Source organism: Siphateles boraxobius, unplaced genomic scaffold, assembly GCF_051911475.1.
Source record: "Siphateles boraxobius isolate OS27281-9 unplaced genomic scaffold, OSU_SipBor_1 17, whole genome shotgun sequence".
Classification (NCBI taxonomy): domain Eukaryota; kingdom Metazoa; phylum Chordata; class Actinopteri; order Cypriniformes; family Leuciscidae; genus Siphateles; species Siphateles boraxobius.
In genome coordinates, this window is record NW_027508777.1 from 970,425 (window position 1) to 992,346 (window position 21,922).

Here is a 21,922-nt window from a genome sequence, read left to right on the forward strand (position 1 = left end):
TTATTTTTCTACATATATAGGCTCGTTTTCAGCACCGGGAAACGGACGTCCGGTCATCCTTGAGTATATCACTGTGGTCAAGTGGGCCGCGCGTTGAAAATACACGGTCAAGCCAGCCGCACAATTTTTTAGAATGCGCGTCTAATCGTGTACTTACGGTATGGGTGCTGAAAGGGTCAAACTTGATTTTTAGACTCTATTTTCTGCTCATCTTATTAGGAGACAAATAATTTTTTTTTTTTACTATTTTAATGTTTGTATGCCTGAATATGATTAACATTAATTATTACATAATTTATTCATGTTCATATTCATTTTAATTATCATACATCCTTAATATTTTTACATTTTTATTTTTAAGGTTTATATATATATTATATATATATATATATATATATATATATATATATATATATAAGTATACATTAATTATTATAATATATTTATTAATGCTAATGAAATGTAGTATTAATGTTATTTATCATACATTTATTTTCAATTTTTACTGTTGCTTTAATTATTATATATCATGTATTAATGTTTATTTACTTATTTTTAATTTGAATGTTTATATATATAGTATACATGAATTATTGTAATATATTTATTAATGCTAATGAAATCTGTAATATTGATGTTAATTATCATACATTTATTTTACATTTGTATTGTTTTTTATTTACTTATTTTTAATTTGAATGTTTATATATATAGTATACATTAATTATTGTAATATATTTATTAATGCTAATAAAATCTGTAATATTGATGTTAATTATCATACATTTATTTTACATTTGTATTGTTGATTTTAATGTTTGTGTATATATAAAGTATACATTTAATTATTTTACATCATGTATAAATATTTATCTATTTATTTACTTAAATTTTTCATGTTAATGTAAATGACAAATATGATAGAACAGGCTTTTGGTGGCTTTAATCTGTCAATTATCCATGAATTGCATATATGAACAATAAAAACCTGATCTATGAAATATGATTGCATACCTGATGAATGAAACACAAATGATATTTAAAACACACGCACACACACACACATACACACAATTTATATATACAATTATGTTATATTACTGTATAGTTTTGGAGAAAAGGCAAACTCACCCCACACATTCCACTGAAGTGCATTCTATCACTTACACCATGTCCCATTTTCAAACACTCGTAAAAAGTGTTCCTTCATAGGTTTGCCCATTCTAACATTTGATTAATGTTCAGAGTGACTCTGACTATTACTGTAATTATTTTCAGGTAATTTTAATGTATAGTTTTGGAGAAAAGTAAAGGCAAACTCACCCCAATCATCAAAGTGCATTCTTTCACTTACACCATGTCCCATTTTCAAACACTCATAAAAAGTGTTCCTTCATAGGTTTGCTCATTCTTTCAATATATTCCTGTTCAGAGTGACTCTGACTATTACTGTAATTATTGTCAAGTAATTTTACTGTATAGTTTTGGAGAAAAGTAAAGGCAAACTCACCCCAATCATGAAAAGTGCATTCTATCACTTACACCATGTCACATGTTCAAACACTCCTAAAAATTGTTCCTTCATAGGTTTGCTCATTTGTTCATTGTATTCCTGTTCAGAGTGACCCTGACTATTACTGTAATTATTTTCAAGTCATTTTACAGTATAGTTTTGGAGAAAAGTAAAGGCAAACTCACCCCAATCATCAAAGTGCATTCTAGCACTTAACACCATGTCCCATATTCAAACACTCATAAAAGTGTTCCTTCATAGGTTTGCTCATTCTTTCAATATATTCTTGTTTTGAGCGACTCTGAATATTACTGTAATTGTCGTCTAGTCATTTTACTGTATAGTTTTGGAGTAAAGGCAAACACCCCAATCATAAAACTGCATTCTAGCACTTACACCATGTCCCATTTTCAAACACTCATAAAAAAGTGTTCCTTCATAGGTTTGCTCATTCTTTCATTTGATTACAGGTCAAAGTGACCCTGCCTATTACTGTATTTATTATCAAGTCATTTTACTGTATAGTTTTGGAGAAAAGTAAAGACAAACTCACCCCAAACATCAAAGTGCTTTCTATCACTTTCACCATGTCCCATTTTCAAACACTCATAAAAAGTGTTCCTTCATAGGTTTGCTTATTCTCTTAATATATTCCTGTTCAGAGCGACTCTGAATATTACTGTAATTATTGTCTAGTGATTTTGCTATATAGTTTTGGAGAAAGGTAATGGCAAACTCACCCCAATCATCAAACTGCATTCTAGCACTTACACCATGTCCCATTTTTAAACAGTCATAAAAAGTTTTCCTTCATAGATTTGCTCATTCTTTTTATTTATTCCTGTTTAGACTGACCCTGGCTATTACTGTAATTATTTTCAAGTAATTTTACTATATAGTTTTGGAGAAAAGTAAAGGCAAACTCACCCCAATCATCAGAGTGCATTCTACCACTTACACCATGTCAAACACTCATAAAAAGTGTTCCTCCATAGGTTTGCTCATTCTCTCATTTGATTACTGTATTACTGTAATTATTTTCAAGTCATTATACTGTATAGTTTTGGAGAAAAGAAAAAGACCAATTCACCCCCAACATCAAAGTGATTTTTCTTTAGAGGTTTGCTCATTCTTTCAATGGATTCCTGTTCAGAGTGACCCTGACTATTACTGTATCAATTTGCATTTCATTGTACCATTGTTAAACACTAAATTATTTTCATTTTTCAAGGCATTGTTGTGCAAACATACCATGCTTATTTTTTATTTCATAATTACCATGTGTAATTTTAACTTACAGTATTTAATGTACAGGTAATGGACAAACTTACATGGAAATACATCATATACACAATGTCTTCTTGCATTTTACTTATTATTGTCATTTTAATTTAGTGAAAACCTTGTTTTTAACTTTAAGAAATGATTATGCTCATCATCCGTTTGAGAAGTAATTTTTTTTGTCAATGGTTACTACCTCACCTTTAGTTTCTTATGTGTACGTTTTATATCCTTATGTCTACGTTTAGTCTTTTGTTGTTGGTTTTTTTTCTTTGTTTATGATGATTAAGTCTGCAAAACAGTTTTTTTAATGTTTACCTTAATCTGCAGTCTATTGAATCTGCTCAACTGGAATTTGTCATTTCCCCTCCTCCTTGACAGAATCATTACAAACATATGGTATTGAGATGAACTTTAAAATGATCTTTCTAAATGAAAATCCATATACAGCAAGTGTTACATCATAGAGATAAGAAGAAAGAGTTGATAACACAAAGAAAAATGAAACTCTCACAGTGTCATGTCCTTGTCCTTGAATATGATCACATTTTTATTAATTATTTGCTTTTCTTATTTCAGAAAATAAATATGTCCATCTTGAAACACCACTTTCGGCATGCTGTTGTACTCATGTACAACCCATCAGACTGCAAGTGTCTACTGTGGCTTTGGCACCTGCGGACATTGACTGGCTGCTGCACACTAATGCACACACCTAAAATAATCTTCTCATATTAGGTTTTTGTTTTATTAATTAAAATTACATTTTTGCATTTGTATCTATTGTGAAATGTCATAACACAGGTTCCATAATACCTATCACACCATATTTCTGTAATTCTGTTTATAAAACTCTTGTTTAAATTTCATTAGGTTGTAGCCTACTGCAGTCTTTTGATAACCATTCAATACTGTGCTTGTTAGGTGTCATTGAGTATTAAAGGTGCATATAAATAAAATGTAGGATTATTATCATTAATATATTACAGGATAAGCTGCAGGAGAGGCTGTGGCAGACTGACACCAGAGTTCTGCCGAAGCATGAGGACCATCACTGCTTACAAGCTTTCTGGACTAAAAGTCTAAGGTAACTTTGAACAGGAATCAAATGAAAGAATGAGCAAACCGATGAGGGAACACTGTTTAAGAGTGTTTGAAAATGGGACATGGTGTAAATGCTAGGAACCACTTTGATGTTTGGGGTGTTTGCCTTTACTTTTCTCCAAAACTATACAGTAAAATGACTTGAAAATAATTACAGTAATAGCCAGTGTCACTCTGAACAGGAATCAATAAAAAGAATGAGCAAACCTATGAAGGAATACTTTTTATGAGTGTTTGAACATGTGACATGGTGTAAATGCTAGAAAGTGTTTGGGGTGTTTGCCTTTAATTATTTTCAAGTCATTTTACTGTATAGTTTTCGAGAAAAGTACAGTAATAGCTAGGGTCACTCTGAACAGTAATCAATTGAGAGAATGAGCAAACCTATGAAGGAAGACTTTTTATGAGTGTTTGACTATGGGACATGGTGTAAATGCTATAAAGTGTTTGGGGTGTTTGCCTTTACTTTCCTCGAAAACTATACAGTAAAATGACTTGAAAATAATTACAGTAATAGCCAGGGTCAGTCTGAACAGTAATCAATTGAAAGAATGAGCAAACCTATGAAGGAACACTTTTTATGAGTGTTTGAAAATGGGACATGACGTAAATGCTAGAAAGTGTTTGGGGTGTTTGCCTTTACTTTTCTCCAAATCTATACAGTAAAATGACTTGAAAATAATTACAGTAATAGCCAGGGTCACTCTGAACAGTAATCAAATGAGAGAATGAGCAAACCTATGGAGGAACAGTTTTTATATGAGTGTTTGAAAATGGGATACGGTGTTAAGTGAAAGAAAGCACTTTGATGTTTGGGGTGTTTACCTTTACTTTTCTCCAAAACTATACAGTAAAAACAGGAATATATTGAAAGAATGAGCAAACCTATAAAGGAACACTTTTTATGAGTCTTTGAAAATGGGACATGGTGTAAAAGCTAGAATGCACTTTGATGATTGAGGTGAGTTTGCCTTTACTTTTCTCCAAAACTATACAGTAAAATTACCTGAAAATAATTGCAGTAATAGTCATAGTCACTCTGAACAGGAATCAAATGAATGAATGAGCAAACCTGGTGTAAGTGCTACAATGCAGTTTGATGATTGGGGTGTTTGCCTTTACTTTTCTACAAAACTATACAGTTAAACTGACTTGATAATAAATACAGTAATATTAAGAGTCACTCTGAACAGTAATACTATTTGTCATTTACATTAACATAAAAAATGTAAGAAAATAAATAAATAGACATTAATACATTATGTATAATAATTAATGTATACTTTATATATAAAAACATTAAAATCAACAATAAAAATGCAGTATAAATGTATGATAATTGACATTAATATTACATTCCATTAAAGTTAATAAATAAAGTACAATAATCTATAATATATATGTATATATATATATATATATATATATATATATATATATATATATATATACATTCAAATTAAGAATAAAAATGTAAAAAAATGATGTATGATAATTAACATTAATATGAACATGAATAAATTGTGTGATAATTAATGAATCACATATAGGCCTATAAACATTGCAATAATAATAAAAAAAGAAATGTTTTTTTTTTAAATCATAAAACTGTATTATTTGTGTCCTAATGAGATGGAAAATAGCAGGACATAGTGTCTAAAAAACATTAAAAGTAACAATAAAAATGTAAAAATTATTAATGTCAATTGACATTACTATGAACATGAATATATTATGTAATAATTAATGTGACTCATAGGCCTACACACTTTAAAATAATAATAAAACAGTCATGCTTTTAAAAAGAATCATGAAAATGTATTATTTGTGTCCTAATAAAATGTAAAATAGCGGAAAATAGAGTCTTAAAAACAATTTTGACCACTTCCAGCACCCATACCGTATTTTCAACGCACGGCCCACTTGACCGCAGTTGTGATATCTATGTGTGTGTGTGTGTATGTGTGTGTGTGTGTGTGTGTGTGTGTGTGTGTGTGTGTGTGTGTGTGTGTGTGTGTGTGTGTGTGTGTGTGTGTGTGTGTGTGTGTGTGTGAATGAGTTAAAAAACTTAGTTACGGTAGGTTACACATTCAAAAATAAAATTTCAAGCTCTCTGAATGATTAATTAGCCGTTTAAACCACCTCATCATGTGAGTGTTTGCAATTCATTTTGCTGCGAGAAGCTAACGGAGTGAACGGGGCTTGAGTGAGCTTGAGCGCGTTGTGAGTGAGGGCGCGAGTGCCAGATTCCGTGTTGCCAGATCCACATAATGGAAAGGTGACAGTAGTATTCTTGACTTGTTTTTTGAAATAATGTCACAGTTTAGGAAGTTATTAAAGTGGTTCGTGATATATTAATTTTATTTCCAAAACACAAGCTTTGAACTCAAGGGTGTAGGTTTAGGGGGGGGACGCTAGGTACTAGTCCCAATCAATATTTTGAGATGACAAATTTGTCCCCACCAATATTTAGCAAGCTCCTTTGAACTGCTATTTTGATATTTGCGCTGCATTTGGATCTTTGCGCTGCTATTTGGATCGAATCCAACGGCCAGGACGACGACAGTACGAGATACGCTGTAATTTGATTGGCGGCGGGGTATCTGACAGGCAGGCTACACGCGCGGGCCGGGACTACTTTTTTGGGTTGCACTCACTGGCAGCGAGCGAGTGGTGTGTGCGCGCGTGACGACGCCGATGGTAAGTTACCAGGGCTGTCTCTCTGCCTGCCATATACAAAGGCCAGAGTAAAACATTTTAATATTCCGTTTTTTTGCCCCTTTTTGTACTTTGTAGATCAGATATGTCACCCAAGAAGAAGAAAGGGACATACGAAGCTTTTTCATAAAGCAGAGTGTAAGTAGGCAAAAATAACTAGCCACACAAATAACTAGCAGTAGTAGTGACTGACCAGGCTTTCAAATGCAGATTTTACTTTGGAAAATAGTATTAACTGGTGATCCTGGTTATTGTTACAGTTAAACCTAGCTTCTGCAATCTTTCAAGGTTAGGAGCATTAATTAGGGGTGTGCAGCACGGATAGACTCATAGAAGTCATGATAGAATGCTACGCTATCATGATAGAATGCTACGTTAGCAAGTCACTGAATGTTAATTAGCCTACCTTAACTTAGAATCTTGCAGTCATAAACAGTGGATCATCTGAGACATTTTTTCGTTTCTACATTCTGTTTATGTAATGTATTTGTGAGTGAAGCCTACTTGCTAGACACATGTGCTGGAAAAACATGTTGGCAATGTTAAAAAGGCGAAAGTTAACACTGTTGGTTATTCAATTATAATGAATCATTATTTGATTGATAATATCCAAAGCTGAGACCAAACCTACGCCCATGTTTGAACTTATTTCGGATTTTTATAATTTCTTTGTTTTTGTTTGTTTTTGCTTGTTTTTCGTAGCAATATCTGGCAACATTGTTCTGTCGGCATTAATAAAAAAAAAGATTAGGCTGTAGACAAACTGTAATTGCTGTTAGGAAGCTACAAACGCAATGATCATCGTGACGTGTAAGAATCTGTAAGAAATGTATAACACTATCAAAAACAATAGCATAATACAGATCTCTATGTTACAGAATGAAATATGCCAAATACTGGCCAGCAGGAACACGGCAGATGCTGTTTAGTTAACCTTTCACAAAGTCATCATAAAAACATTAATTGAAGCAGTGTTTCTAGTAGTCCACACCATTTTCGTCTTTCTTCTGTGGATTTTCTCAGCTCCCGATTGGTCAAATTCAGATAGATCAACAAATCGGCTCATTCAACCGCACACACCTCACGAATGCAAGCCGACAGCTCCCGAACTTTTTCGACATGCTTAAAAATAATCGGGAGGTCGAGAGGTGCTCGGCTCGGCTCGTATCTTCCTCGCACATGATACGAGCCGCGACATGCGGGCATAACCGATTTACACGGGATTTCTCCCGAGTGATAAAAATCATCTGCAAGCTCGTAAAACAGCAAAAAAATGATGACAGAATTTTTCTTTTTGGGTTAACTGTCCCTTTAAGTGAGATCAAGACAGGGCCAGGCGGAAGACGATGAGGTTTAAAAATCTTCACAGGCAGACACAGAGAGACAGGATTTTGCTCCTTCAGGCAGACAAAGTGAGACAAGGTTAGAGTCTCGCAGGCAGATAAAGTGAGACAGCGTAAGACTCTCCACAGTGGACGGAATGAGACAGGGTTACTCTCTGCAGGCGGAGGGGGGAGGGGGTGGGCTGAAGCCCTGCTGCTGTGAGCATGACCTTGAGTGAAAGAGAAAAAAAATACTTACTCAACTCATTGCTCAGGCTTTGGGCCCAGTGAATGACAATAGTTATAACTGTTGACTACTGTTAGCCTGATATTTGTACTCGTATGGTTTATAATACCATTCCCTGCCTCTATAAAGGTCTATCTCAAAGGTTGTCCATGCTTGTATCTGTACTGTTTATCCTGCAGAAAAACAAAACATCTGACAAAAACATTAACGCATTCTTCCAAATGAACATACAGTCTAAACCCTCACCAAGGGAAGCCCCTGTTTGTTTTGACTGGAAAAAGTCTTGTTTAGGTTTGTGTTTGTCACAGTGTCTGGTTGTGTTTCCCTGGGTTATCACTAGAGATCCTCGTTCTCACGGTGTCATTCACATTAGACTACAATTCCCTGCATTCTATTCTGTCACTTATCTGATTATTGCACTCAGCTGTTTTCCATCACCTTGTTAGTTCTGTGTGTGTGTATATTCCTGTCTGTGTTAGTGTTTGTTACGGAGTCCTTGTTTAATGTCCGCACACTTCTGTTCCTGTATGCTGCCTGTTCTTGTTCATGTTTTATGTTCTTGGATTGTCTTATCAGATTTTTGACCATTTGCCTGGACTGTTGTTAGTACGGATTACCCTTTAATAAATATACCTGCTATTGGATGATCTGTTTCCGTGTGTGATTACGTGACAGAAGGACTCCGTCACACCCAGATCCAGCGGTATGTTTTGTAACATCTCTTCCCCAGCCACCGAGCGGCAGAGAAGGGAGTTTTTTAAGGGGATGCGATTGGTTAAGTTTCGCGGGTCCCGTGGAGGTCACAGTGGAGGAGGTAGTCGGGAGATGATCCCTGTTCCGGTGGTCCCGGTTCCGGTGGTCCTGAGTCCGGTGGTCCGGAGAACGAGGAGGAGACACGTTCTGTATGCCCAGTCAGAGACTGTTCACGTTCCGTCTGCCCAGTCAGAGACTGTTCACGTTCCGTCTGCCCAGTCAGAGATTGTTCACGTCACGTCTGCCCAGTCAGAGACTGTTCACGTCACGTCTGCCCAGTCAGAGACTGTTCACGTCCCGTCTGCCCAGTCAGAGACTGTTCACGTTCCGTCTGCCCAGTCAGAAACTGTTCACGTTCCGTCTGCCCAGTCAGAGACTGTTCACGTTCCGTCTGCCCAGTCAGAGACTGTTCAAGTCCCGTCTGCCCAGTCAGAGATTGTTCACGTTCCGTCTGCCCAGTCAGAGACTGTTCACGTTCCTTCTGCCTTCATGGACCTGGACTATCTGGAGCGTCTTGCTCGGATCCTGGACATGCCCATGTCTCCTGTTCCAGAGCCGGAACCAGTGTCTCCTGTTCCAGAGCCGGAACCAGTGTCTCCTGTTCCAGAGCCGGAACCAGTGTCTGCTGTTCCAGAGCCGGAGGCAGAGCCAGTGCCCGTTCCAGAGCCGGAGGCAGAGCCTTTGCCGGTTCCAGAGCCAGAGCCGATGCCTGTTCCAGATCCGGACATAGAGCCAGTACCTGTTCCAGAGCCGGAGGCAGAGCCAGTGCCGTCTGCCTTCTTGGATCTGGACTATCTGGATCGTCTGGCTCGGATCCTGGACATGCCCGTGTCTGCTGTTCCAGAGCCGGAGCCAGTGTCTGTTACAGAGCCGGAGCCAGTGTCTGCTGTTCCAGAGCCAGAGGCAGAGCCAGAGGCAGAGCCCGTGCCCGTTCATGAGCCGGAGGCAGAGCCATTGCCCGTTCCAGTGCCGGAGGCAGAGCCAAGGCCTGTTCCAGAGCCGGAGGCAGAGCCAATGCCTGTTCCAGAGCCGGAGGCAGAGCCAGTGCCTGTTCCAGAGCTGGAGCCAATGTCTGTTCCAGATCCAGTGCCTGTTCCAGCGCCAGAGCCAGTGTTTGTTTCTGTGTTTGTGTCTGTTCTTGTGACTGTTACGTTTCTTGTGTCTGTTCCTGAGCCGGTGTCTGTTCCTGAGCCGGTGTCTGTTCCTGAGCCGGTGTCTGTTCCAGAGCTAATGCCTGTTCCTGAGCCGGAGCCAGTGTCTGTTCCTGAGCCGGAGCCAGTGTCTGTTCCTGAGCCGGAGCCAGTGTCTGTTCCTGAGCCAGAGCCAGTGTCTGTTCCTGAGCCGGAGCCAGTGTCTGTTCCTGAGCCGGAGCCAGTGTCTGTTCCTGAGCCGGAGCCAGTGTCTGATCCTGAGCCGGTGTCTGCTGTACCTGAGCCGGTGTCTGCTGTACCTGAGCCGGTGTCTGCTGTACCTGAGCCGGTGTCTGCTGTACCTGAGCCGGTGTCTGCTGTTCCTGCGCCTGAGTCACGGGCGCCTGAGTGCCGGGCGCCTGAGTCACCGCCCTGGCCACCCGAGGGGTCTTCACCGCCCTGGCCGCCCGAGGGATCTTCACCGCCCTGGCCGCCCGAAGGGTCTTCACCGCCCTGGCCGCCCGAAGGGTCTTCACCGCCCTGGCCGCCCGAAGTGTCTTCGTCTGCTTCGCCCTGGCCGCCCGATGGGTCGTCTGCTTCGCCCTGGCCGCCCGATGGACTGTCTGCTTCGCCCTGGTCGCCGACTGAACCATCACCACCTGTTCTTGTTCCCCTTCATGGTCCTGGCCCTCCCATTCCTCCCTTGGACTTCCCACTTTCCACCTTCCTCTTGGAGTCTTGTTTTGTCTTGTGTACTGTCATGGAGCGTCTGGTAGCCGCTCCGTAGAGGGGAGGTTCTGTCACAGTGTCTGGTTGTGTTTCCCTGGGTTATCACTAGAGGTCCTCGTTCTCACGGTGTCATTCACATTAGACTACAATTCCCTGCATTATGTTCTGTCACTTATCTGATTATTGCACTCAGCTGTTTTCCATCACCTTGTTAGTTCTGTGTGTGTATATATTCCTGTCTGTGTTAGTGTTTTTTACGGAGTCCTTGTTTAATGTCCGCACACTTCTGTTCCTGTATGCTGCCTGTTCTTGTTCATGTTTTATGTTCTTGGATTGTCTTATCGGATTTTTGACCATTTGCCTGGACTGTTGTGAGTACGGATTACCCTTTAATAAATATAGCTGCTATTGGATCATCTGTTTCCGTGTGTGATTACGTGACAGGGTTGACAGGGAATTGAGCAATCACGAAATTTGGTGCAAATATTTCATGTCATTATTCAGAATGCTATCCATTATTTCTCTTTTAAGGCTATTTGCGTTTTTTTATTTTGCTTACATCTTGTAAGGGGTATTGCATCCAAAATATACTCATTTTGGGTTTCTGTAATCTGTCGAATTATGCTATATTGTTTCATGTTTATTACATAAATGTGTAGGTGCATCGTTTATTTATTAGGTTATTTATATAATAAAAAATAGTAATAGTTTAGATAGATAATAATAACATACATTGTAAACTGTGCAGACTGTGAGATGTGAGTTTCGAGCATACATAAGTACATGTGCTCCACCCAAAACAGTCTTCCACTAACAAAAAATGACAAAACACAGGGAGGATGGGATGTTTACTTTTCTGAAGCCAGGTTAATTATCTGGTAGTAAAACATGGTGATCAGGGGCACTGATTTATAGCAAAGTTCAGAAAAGGAGGCTGTATTTGCAGTGGTTCAGAAAAAAATTGTTTTGTCTATATCAGTCTCAATCGATATCTTTAAGGACCTTTATTTATTCAGTATGCAATAATATTTTTCATTAGTATAAGTGTCAAATCTTACATTCTTTCAGACACTTTGTCCTCTAAACGGGCGGATGTCTCCCCTCCTCCAGATTTCACAAGAGTCTGCACGTCTCCTTTTCCCCTCCCTCGTCTGTATCTTGTCTGATCAGTGAGTTATTAGACATGTCAGAATTAGTTACTTCACTCTGTAAAATACGGAGAAAAGGAGAAAGATTAAAACAGAGAAAAACCAGCAAAGAGGGTGAGGAAAGACTCTGATGAGTGTGTGTGAGAGATGAGAGGGAGAGAGTGACACAATTTATTCAGATTTTACTATTTGACTGATTTTCTCATAATCTATTTGTGTGACGGGTGCGTAGCTCAACTCACATCTTTAATTCTATCATGATTTAATTTGGTTATTTTGAAGTTTAGTTTAACATGGTTTGTTTTATTTAAATCCCCTTAGTATAAAAAACAAACACAGGACGGGTTAACAAGTTAACAGTTTATTAAAGTTTGAATGTATAGAAGGGTGCACACTACTTATATTCTTCTTTGCTGTTTAACTCTACCTGGGTCCTGGATTTCTCTGGTCCATGGAGTGAACGGCCGCATTCCAGGAGTCAGCAAACAAAGGAAGAGGCGGGGCTTCAGCCTCCAAACTTGTGCTGTTCCAGAGGAAATTGAACTGTACCATCATGATCCGGCTCGGAGGGGGATCTTTTTATTTTATTTCATTCAGTTTAATTTTGTTTTGATTGTTTGGAAAGGTTGTTGTATTGTGCTTTAAGTAGTTGATTGAATTATGTTAGGTACGATACAGTGTATATTTTTAGGTAAATATTATTGTTGATTGGGGAAAAGTTTATTTTGATATTTACCTCTATTTTTGTTTGGTACAGGCTAAGCAGTATATCTAGCAGTGGTGAAGGTATCAATGGAGTGAGGTTCTGGTCTAGCCACAGTAACATCATGATCTGCTGACCTTAGTTGTTTTGTTTGTAGTTATTTTTTTTTATTTATTTTTTTGTTAACAGGGGAGATTTATTTTTAGGCCTGGTTAATTTTTGTTAGTTTCAGTTAACTTCCATCTTAAGTCTTTGATTTTTATAGAGACTTTACTTTGGGAATTATTTTCATTATATCTGCCCCTGTATATTATTAGGGAAGAATACATATTTTCATTTGCACACTCCCTGTCCTGCCTGTTCTTGGCCACGCCCTTACAATTTGTAAGAAAGTCTGTCAGTAAAAGGCAGGCATTCAGTCTGCATGTAAAATGACCTCTGATATGCAAGTCATTTATATATCTAAGGTAGTCAGGGCTGGATTTATGACCTGATCAGAAGTCTTCATGATTATTTTTAGTACATCTTTGTCATAGTGTCACGATAACATCCAGCACCATTGTGAATTAAATAACATAACTTATATTTATTGTTGTAATGCATTGTAGCAGCACTTCTATACAAACACAAGAGGATTCATAGTAGGCCAATTAAATAGGCCTACTGCTGGCTCCAGAGCTGTGGAGGAAGTAAGTTTTCCCACCTTCATAGTAAATGATTCCCTGTTGGTTTGACCTGCCTGAGTTTCTTTTTCATTTAATGGAGGTGGGGGATGGGAGGAAGAAAAAAAAGGAAAGAAACAAATAAGAAGAGGGAGAGATTATGTCATTTCTTAGCATTTTGATCAAACACTGATCACCATTTTCTCACACACAAATCCCTTGTAGGACATGCAGAATTACTGTAACTATACTTTTTGATAAATATATTTATAGGTTTATATTTCAGCTGATGTAGCAAGATGCTAGCCATATTTGGGAGTCTGGCAGAAATTAGGAGGAAAGGGATGTGAGGTCAAATTCCACAAAATGTTTTTATAAAGCCAATGCTGAATCATTAGAATACCAGTCATGACCCCTACTGTGTCTGTTTGAATGTATAAAGGGAATGAAACTATATATATATATATATATATATATATATATATATATATATATATATATATATATATATATATATATATATATATATATATATATACAGATAAAGTTAAAGTGTCTAAAAGAACCAAAAATGTACCATAGAGAGTGTAACAAAGAATTAGACTTGGATTCATTATCAGACTAAACCTAGATTCTGGTGGTCGATTACACACAGTTTTTAAACATAAATGCTGCTATGAAACGTTTAAATAAAAACATGGTTTTTGAAAATATGTTAAAAAAAATAGCTAGAAGGCTGTACAAGACACTTGTTGAGCTTGACTTGTGTAATGATTTGTGCATGAAATTTTTCACATTTAAATGAATGAGAAATAGGTCCCATTTTACACTGGCCTGGGACTATTTCTTCACCAATAGTGAAGCTTCAAAACTCATATCAGTGCTAAAGCACAGTTTTGCCAATTGTATACATAAGCTTACACTTCCCTTTTAAAGAGAATATTGCAGAAGTGTACGACTCTCAGCAAACCTTGTGACTGAAGATACACTGACTCACTAGAAGAAGAACTCTTTTGGTACTGTGTATCTTTGTTCCTCTTCTGTTGCTTCAGCTTGCTCTGTTACAGTATTGTCACTATTTTGATGTCCACATGCACAACTCAATATTCAGAGGTTGTGGCAATAATATGTCCCTGTTCTGCCTGAAATCAGAGATTCTTTACAGGAACTAAACGAGACCAGCATTCTTTGTTGCTGAAGTTGCTGTTTGAATGAAGACTGGGGCCTGTCTCAGTGAGGCGGGAAATGTTGTTGTTTTTTTCTTTAAAATGACATAATACTGATTTTAACACTCTGTGCGTAAGCTATTATTAGCATTGTGACACCAAAATGTTGTTGTCTATTTTATATTCCTTCCCAGTTGTTCAAATTTTCATTTAAATTTTGTTTGAAAGGCATTTTAGTGTTGCTTTTTGGATAAATGTAAGAAAATTTATGAACATTGCGTGTCTTGTCGTAGGCCTATATGAAGATGAAAAACACAAATTCAGTGGTTTTGGTTGAGTCAGTGTAATTATCTATTCTTTGAAAAACCAAACAACAAACCATAGACATAATAAATAAATAGACGCCCTATTGGCCGCTTAGGAACGTTGCTGCGATACGTCAACGCGTCCGCCATTTTGCGGAGGGCAAGACTGCACTGTAATCAAATGCAAGTAAACGGTGAGCTGCGGTTTTTCTGGATAAAAACAAAACAAAACAAAAAAACATTTATCAACTGATTTCAGTGGTTTGTACGTGCTGTACAAAAAATTCCATCTCTAGTTATTTAAAATCTCGATAGTTCTTATAAAACATTTTTTTTTTAAATAAGGAATTGTCAAAGCTCAGGCTTGTCATGTAGGCTATCTGGCTTTTTATTATTGGTTAAGAATTGTGAAGATAATTTAATTTTTACATTAATAAAATAAAGTTTTCTTATTGTGGAAAAAGTATTTTCTGTGATTGACCCGATTTTAGCAATAACAAAGATAACTGATGGATCCTTTATGGTAATACATATGATATGGTACAACCACAGTGCAATGCAAATAGTAAATATAAGATAAAGTGAGAAGTAATAGTAAATAGTTTAGTCAATAAAATAAACAAGCAGTATACAGCAAATAAAATAGTAATGAATAGTATAATTATATAATAGCATAAGTAGCTAGCTACATAATATAATAACACACATATTGATAATAGCATATAGTTTATGTATAATACTATAATAATAGCAATGGAATAAGAAATATCAATTAAAGTATATAGACAATAAAAAATAATAAGTTAAATAGTGACTATGAATAGTACAATCATTTAACAGCATAACTGTAATAGATTGATAATTGCAAGTGGTATAATATTATTACAATAATAATAAGAACAGCAAATACAATGTAATATCAATTGCAGAATAATATAGACAATATGAACAAATATGAAACATAATATTGATCATTAAACTGACATTTAACAAAAAGATGTGTGTAATTTTATTATAGGCCTACATACAGTGAAGAGAATGTAGCCTATATAAAATAATGATATCTTAAAATATTCCTACATTGGCTAAATAAAATAAAATGTCACAACCCTGTCTCTTTTTGTGAGACCAAAGATCGCCCGTTAGATATACACAAGACAAATTATATCTCATGTTCAACTACTAGACTAGAGATATCAGAGCCAGCGGCAAACGTCAGAAGCACTAGCCGAGGTAAGGCTGTTCCAGGCGGGGTGCAGAGCGCTGAGCGCTGAGCGCCCAGTGAACGCCTGTATCTCACAACAAATCAAATTTTTAAATAGGCGCTATCTTTATAAATAAACCACAGATTTCAGCTTTAAACAACTACATTGTCGACTGAAAAACTATTAAAACTACATTTCGTCAGACAATAACAGTAGTATTTTTAAATTTCGCGGCTTTTCCCACATGGAAAGAAACTATATGAGGATATATGCGCATATATGAAACCTATATGCAGTTTATATGCACATATATGCTAATATATATGCTGCATATATGCGTATATATGGCACATATAGGCAAAACTGAGGTGCATATATGTGCATATACAGGCCATATAGGTCTTCTGTATTGCTTCTGTAAGACTGGAAAAACTTGAAGGACTTTAAGAGAGGGCCACTCTCTGAGAAAACAAAGGAAATTAACATTTGAACTCCCCCTCATGCACTATTGAGACGAAGGTCTCATCTCCCTCATCCTAATCTACATTTCTCTCCCCCATTCTTCATCCTGGCAGAGGTCTCCCAAATTCACACAAGAATCTAAATGGTTTAATGTGAATGATTATCATCTAGTTTTATACATATTTGGTATTATTTGAAATGTCTCGGTACGACTGGTACAAATGTCTCATTCCCAAAGAAGTAAATCAAAAGGTAATAAAGTTCTTAGGAAGTTTAGAAATATCTTCCACACCCTCCAATACTGGAGGGTGTGTCTTTGAGTTAACACCTTCGACCATTTGACTGAATGCTAATTTTCCACTGCTAGCAAATGGTGACTTACAGGTAAATTTCCACTGTGGATGATGTTTAGATTTGAAACGAGGTCTGGGTATATAATGAAACGCAGCGAGAGCTCAGAGCCTTTTTCTATATCTGAGATCGGCCCGTGAGGCTGAGAGTTGCGAGTCTCTCTGCCTCACGCATTTCTTGTCGGGTAAACTTTTCCCTCTTTGTTCTAGAGCATTTGATGTTTTGCATTGATTATCCTTGAATTGATTATGAAATTATAATGATTAATTTACCTGACATATTAAATTGTGACATTTGATTATTCGAATTGACTTTGACATTATTTGCATTCAAGAGTTTAATGATGCACAGATATCATTGAAAAACCTTTTCATTTTATGGAGTCAGATGAAACGAGTTAATACATAAGATAAAATGTATTGCATTTAACCAAAAATACTTTGCCACGAAAAAAGACAGTAACACGCAAAGACCTTCACCGCTAATTCGAATACCGCCATTGGATCGAGTTAGACGGCCTTACTTCTTTACATCCACATATAAGCCCTATATGTGCATAAATGTCTCCTAGCTCATGGCAGGATCTGGTCATTTTGTAGCTAATACCTCACTTTGGCAACTGTCATACATGATGCCTAGCTCATATTTTCTATTATCAAGGCAATAAGAACTAACTAAAAAAATAAATTATGCAAGAACTGTATGTGTGAACATGTGAAATTGGTATCACATGTAATTGGCATGTTATGGAATTTAATTATGGCAATTAAGTGAGAGGAGATGGAAAGCTATGTGAAAGCTAGAGGGTTCACAAAAGTCATGGCCTAGAGAATATAGTTCATGAGTAACTTAACGTTACATACACTTCTCTGCCTTCAACGGTTCAAGAAGGCAATCGGCTCCAGAAAAAAAACTTGGGGAATTTGAATTTGGGAGAAATATATATATATTTTAATTGCGTTCACAACCAGGTTTCCTCTGCAGAGGGTTGTAGCTTGCGTTCACAGCTGTAGGAAATGTATTTCGAAGAGTAACGTTAGAGTTGCTGGGTGCTATTTTGATTTAGTGATTGTAATTGTTTTTTCTTTATATAACCTCTTTCTAGAAATCCCTCAAATGAAAAGTGACCTCGCCATTATTGCTCAAAAGGTAAGTTCCTCTGATTTTCATTGCTTTTTAAAATTGTTTCTCAAGCAGAGCTGTAACGTTATAGACTTGTGATGTTGGGCTGATTGATAGTGTTAATAATTTGATGTATTTGCACTTTAATTTATTGAAGAGAATAACTATATTTTTCTTCTATGAACAAGACTGGAAGGAGTCCTGTGGAGGATCTAGATTCCCCCTTCTCAACTTTTGGAGAAGTGCAACCGGTGAGTAATCCCCTTGCATTTCTATTTATTTATTTAGTTTACTTGTTACTCAAACAGAGCTATATGGATTTTTATGATGTTTGGCTGATTACTTTTGCATGTAACTTTAATTAATTGACATGTTTAATGTTTTCCAAGCCCCCCCTGTAAATAAGAATCTATAGTGGCTTGCTTGGATGAATAAAAATTGTTGTAGAGTTTTACTAAGTTTCTTTCTTCTCTAAGACTCCAGAGAGGAGACCGAGCCCTTTAAAGAGAGTCCCATGGTGACTGAGCGCTTTCGAGAGACACCACAGGTGTGTGTAACCCTTTTATACCTCAGATTTTTCTGTACTTATTTTACTTAAGGCTCCAACTGAGCTATAGGGATTTTTATGTTGGGATAGTTGGTGGTAATATGTAATTTACTTGCCCCATATGCTTAAAATTGTTGAAGTTTTACAATTGTTGAGTTTAACAATGTTTTTCTTCTCTAACAAGACTGCAGCAACAGCTGAGACATCAGCGAAAACACAGGTGAGTAACATTATTTAGTAAGGATGGGTATAAACTGTGTGCTTGTAGGAGCCAATTAGTGTTATACGAGACAATCATCCTTTCCTCCTGCCACACTTCGCTCCTCTCAAACCCACTGTCTTCTCCTTCCCTACTCTCCATCCAACCTCCTCCTTCCCCCCACCCTGTCCTCTCCTTTAATAACGTTTAGGGCAATGATTAATTTGTTTCATATCTTTATCATTAATCTGCATTTATACATCATAACCTATTAACTATTGGGAAGCTAAATATAAGAATCAATATGAAACATAAAAACCTTTCTAAAAGTTGCCAATAAATTATTGTGATGTGAAATTATTTTTCAGATTGAAGTTATAAAGGGGTGTTTTGCCAGGCAGAAGAGTGGAAAGCAGCCCGCCTTGCCACCTCTGCTACTGCCATGGTGTGGAATCTGCTGCTGGGCACCTCTTGATTTGGAGACTTTGCTGAAAAGCAACCTGAATGGTACAAAACATGTTCCTAATCTCTTCTGTCCTTGAAAAAAAAAAAAAGTCAGTGCGGGCATACCATCGCTTTTTTACTTGCCATTTTTGTATTTCCTTACACCTCAAGTAAAAGTGATGTGTATATAAAAAATCTCTTGTTTTCACCACCTTCATTTTACCCCCCTTTCATAATAATTTTGAAATATTACTTTAAGGTGGGAAGCCAACCAGAGGGGATGGGGAGCAGCTGGTCGCCCTTGACCAAATTAAAAAGGTAGCCATTATTGGTGAGTAAATGCAAAAAAAATTGTTTTCCCTTCTCAACGCATTAAGACTTTATAAGTTCACCACTTTAACCATAGCCTACTTGTATCAATGTTTATTAGGCATCAATGGAGACTGTATAAGATAGGGCACCCATTATTGTTACTGTATCTGCTTTGAACCTATAATACTAATTCATTGCTTGCTAACTTCTTGATCCTACCTTTCCTCTTTTTCTGAATTTTTCCTATCCATGAATTTCCTCTGCTTTGGATGCACATGATTGACCGTGTGACTGTTAACAATGCAGTCCCCATGACGGACATGTGCATATGAAAGAATGATGCCGCTAAAAAAAAGGGGGGTGATGTTTCCAATCAGAATTTCTTTCAGATTAAGCAGAATCCAATCAGAATCTTCCAATTGACGTGTTTACATAATGCATTTTTTATTATGATCAGCCCTTTATCCAAAACATATGTCCAATCGCAGCTGTACTGTAAGCACTTTGGGTTCCTGATGAAGCACTATATTATAATTATTATTATGATTATTATTATTATTATACTGTCTTATTATTTTTGTCTTCTCTAGATGCTACATTGAAGAAGTGGCCGGCAACCAGCCGAGGACAGATAGGCACATCTATCAATATCGAAGCTCACAGAGCTGAGAAGATCAACAAGATAAATTGGGTTTTTTTCTGTTCAGTTTTTTGTCTTGTTTTTGTTCTTGTAATATTTGATTGTTCTTAAGTAAATAAATAATTAAAATGTCTACATCTTGGGCTATTATTTATGTTGCCTAGTAGCTATGGATTTTAATAATTATACTAATATATAGGTAACATATAGCTGCATATATATGTGCATATATGCACCTATATAGGTACATATATGCATGTATATATGCACCTATATAGGTACATATATGCACGTATATATGCACCTATATAGGTACATATATGCACGTATATATGCACCTATATAGGTACATATATGCATGTATATATGCACCTATATAGGTACATATATGCACCTATATATGCACCTATATAGGTACATATATGCACCTATATAGGTACATATATGCACGTATATATGCACGTATATAGGTACATATATGCACGTATATACGCACCTAAATAGGTACATATATGTACACATATATGCACATATATAGGTACATATATGCACGTATATAGGTACATATATGCATGTATATATGTGTACATATATGCACGTATATATGTACACATATATGTACATATATGTGCATGTATGCACATATAATATTGGAAAACGGCCAATTTTATGTCACATATATTAAAATCCTATATCAAAACCTATATTAAAACATATATGTTTATATAGGTTCTTTCCATGTGGGTTCTCCCCTGAACATTACTATTACTAATTATATCATGACCAAATACAACCAGAAACAAATGTTCAGTCTTGCTTGTGAAAGATAATTCCTCGAGACCTGTTTTCAATTGTGTGGCGATTTGTACAGCCCCAAGCAGCACACGAAACAGGCATTTTTCTCAATTCTCGTAATGAGAAGTATTATAAAGTTGCCCTCCGCAATATGGCGGCGCCGTTGACGTACGCTCCAGCGGCCAATAGGGCATCTATGTATTTATTATGTCCATGCAACAAACATTATTGTGTATAGTTTTTCAGGGGCCTATAACTTAGAAAAACCATGATCTCACTTTGTAATCACAACCAAAACACATAACATTACGTTTGTTGTGCTGCACAAGAATACAAAACTCACACATACACATACAAAATAGTTCCCACAAGTGCATGCACTCTTGTGTCTGGTGTACAGCTGTCACTTTGAAAAGGGACCTGTTATCAGCAGACTGAGTGAGTGAGGTTGATAAGACTGAATAGGGGATTTCCTGAACCAAAAAAAACTTTGTTTCTCACATCCTTATATAGCACTGATCTAGCAGTGTGGAAAAGACATAACTAATGTAGGGTCACTTTTTTTGGATATGCAGTTTATGAGCGCACAAAGCGGACCTCCCACAGACAAGAATCCAAAAATCCACTCTCCTAATTACACATCTCAAAATGTAGCTAGCTAGGGCCCCCAGCAGTATTGTTAAAGAGGCACAATAATGCTGAAAGAACTTTGAAAAGCTGAATCTCTTAAATGTGTGTTCTGTGTGTATAGCCTGTTGTAAACTTCTTCCTTCTTCAGTGTAGAAAAACTCAGAAGCGAAAACCAGGAGACTTATTTAAGCAGGATTCTTTATTTGCTGTAGTCTGCTTGGTCCAAAATCTTACCCAAGTGAAGTCAAGTCTAACTAAGGGAACTTTACATTGTAGTTTATATACATTTCAAGGGGGAGGGATTACATTGTGATGAACAAAGCATGTAAATGAGCTGAGACATGAGAACAGAACGGTGCAGGACTTCTCGCACTGAGATGAGAACTCCAAGACAAACGGTCTCAATAATAAAATAGCAGGTGTTCAAACTTGCT

General features: G+C 36.9%; 1 long non-coding RNA gene across 1 annotated transcript; it reads left to right on the plus strand.

Moving 5' to 3' along the window:
- The first annotated feature begins 17,902 nt into the window (after window positions 1–17,902).
- LOC143740176 (uncharacterized) lies at window positions 17,903–21,270 on the plus strand. Its single transcript, XR_013204788.1, has 8 exons — window positions 17,903–17,948; window positions 18,110–18,172; window positions 18,398–18,468; window positions 18,653–18,688; window positions 19,150–19,174; window positions 19,371–19,442; window positions 20,014–20,114; window positions 21,259–21,270. It is a non-coding gene; the product is annotated as an uncharacterized LOC143740176 (long non-coding RNA).
- Window positions 21,271–21,922: the final 652 nt, after the last annotated feature.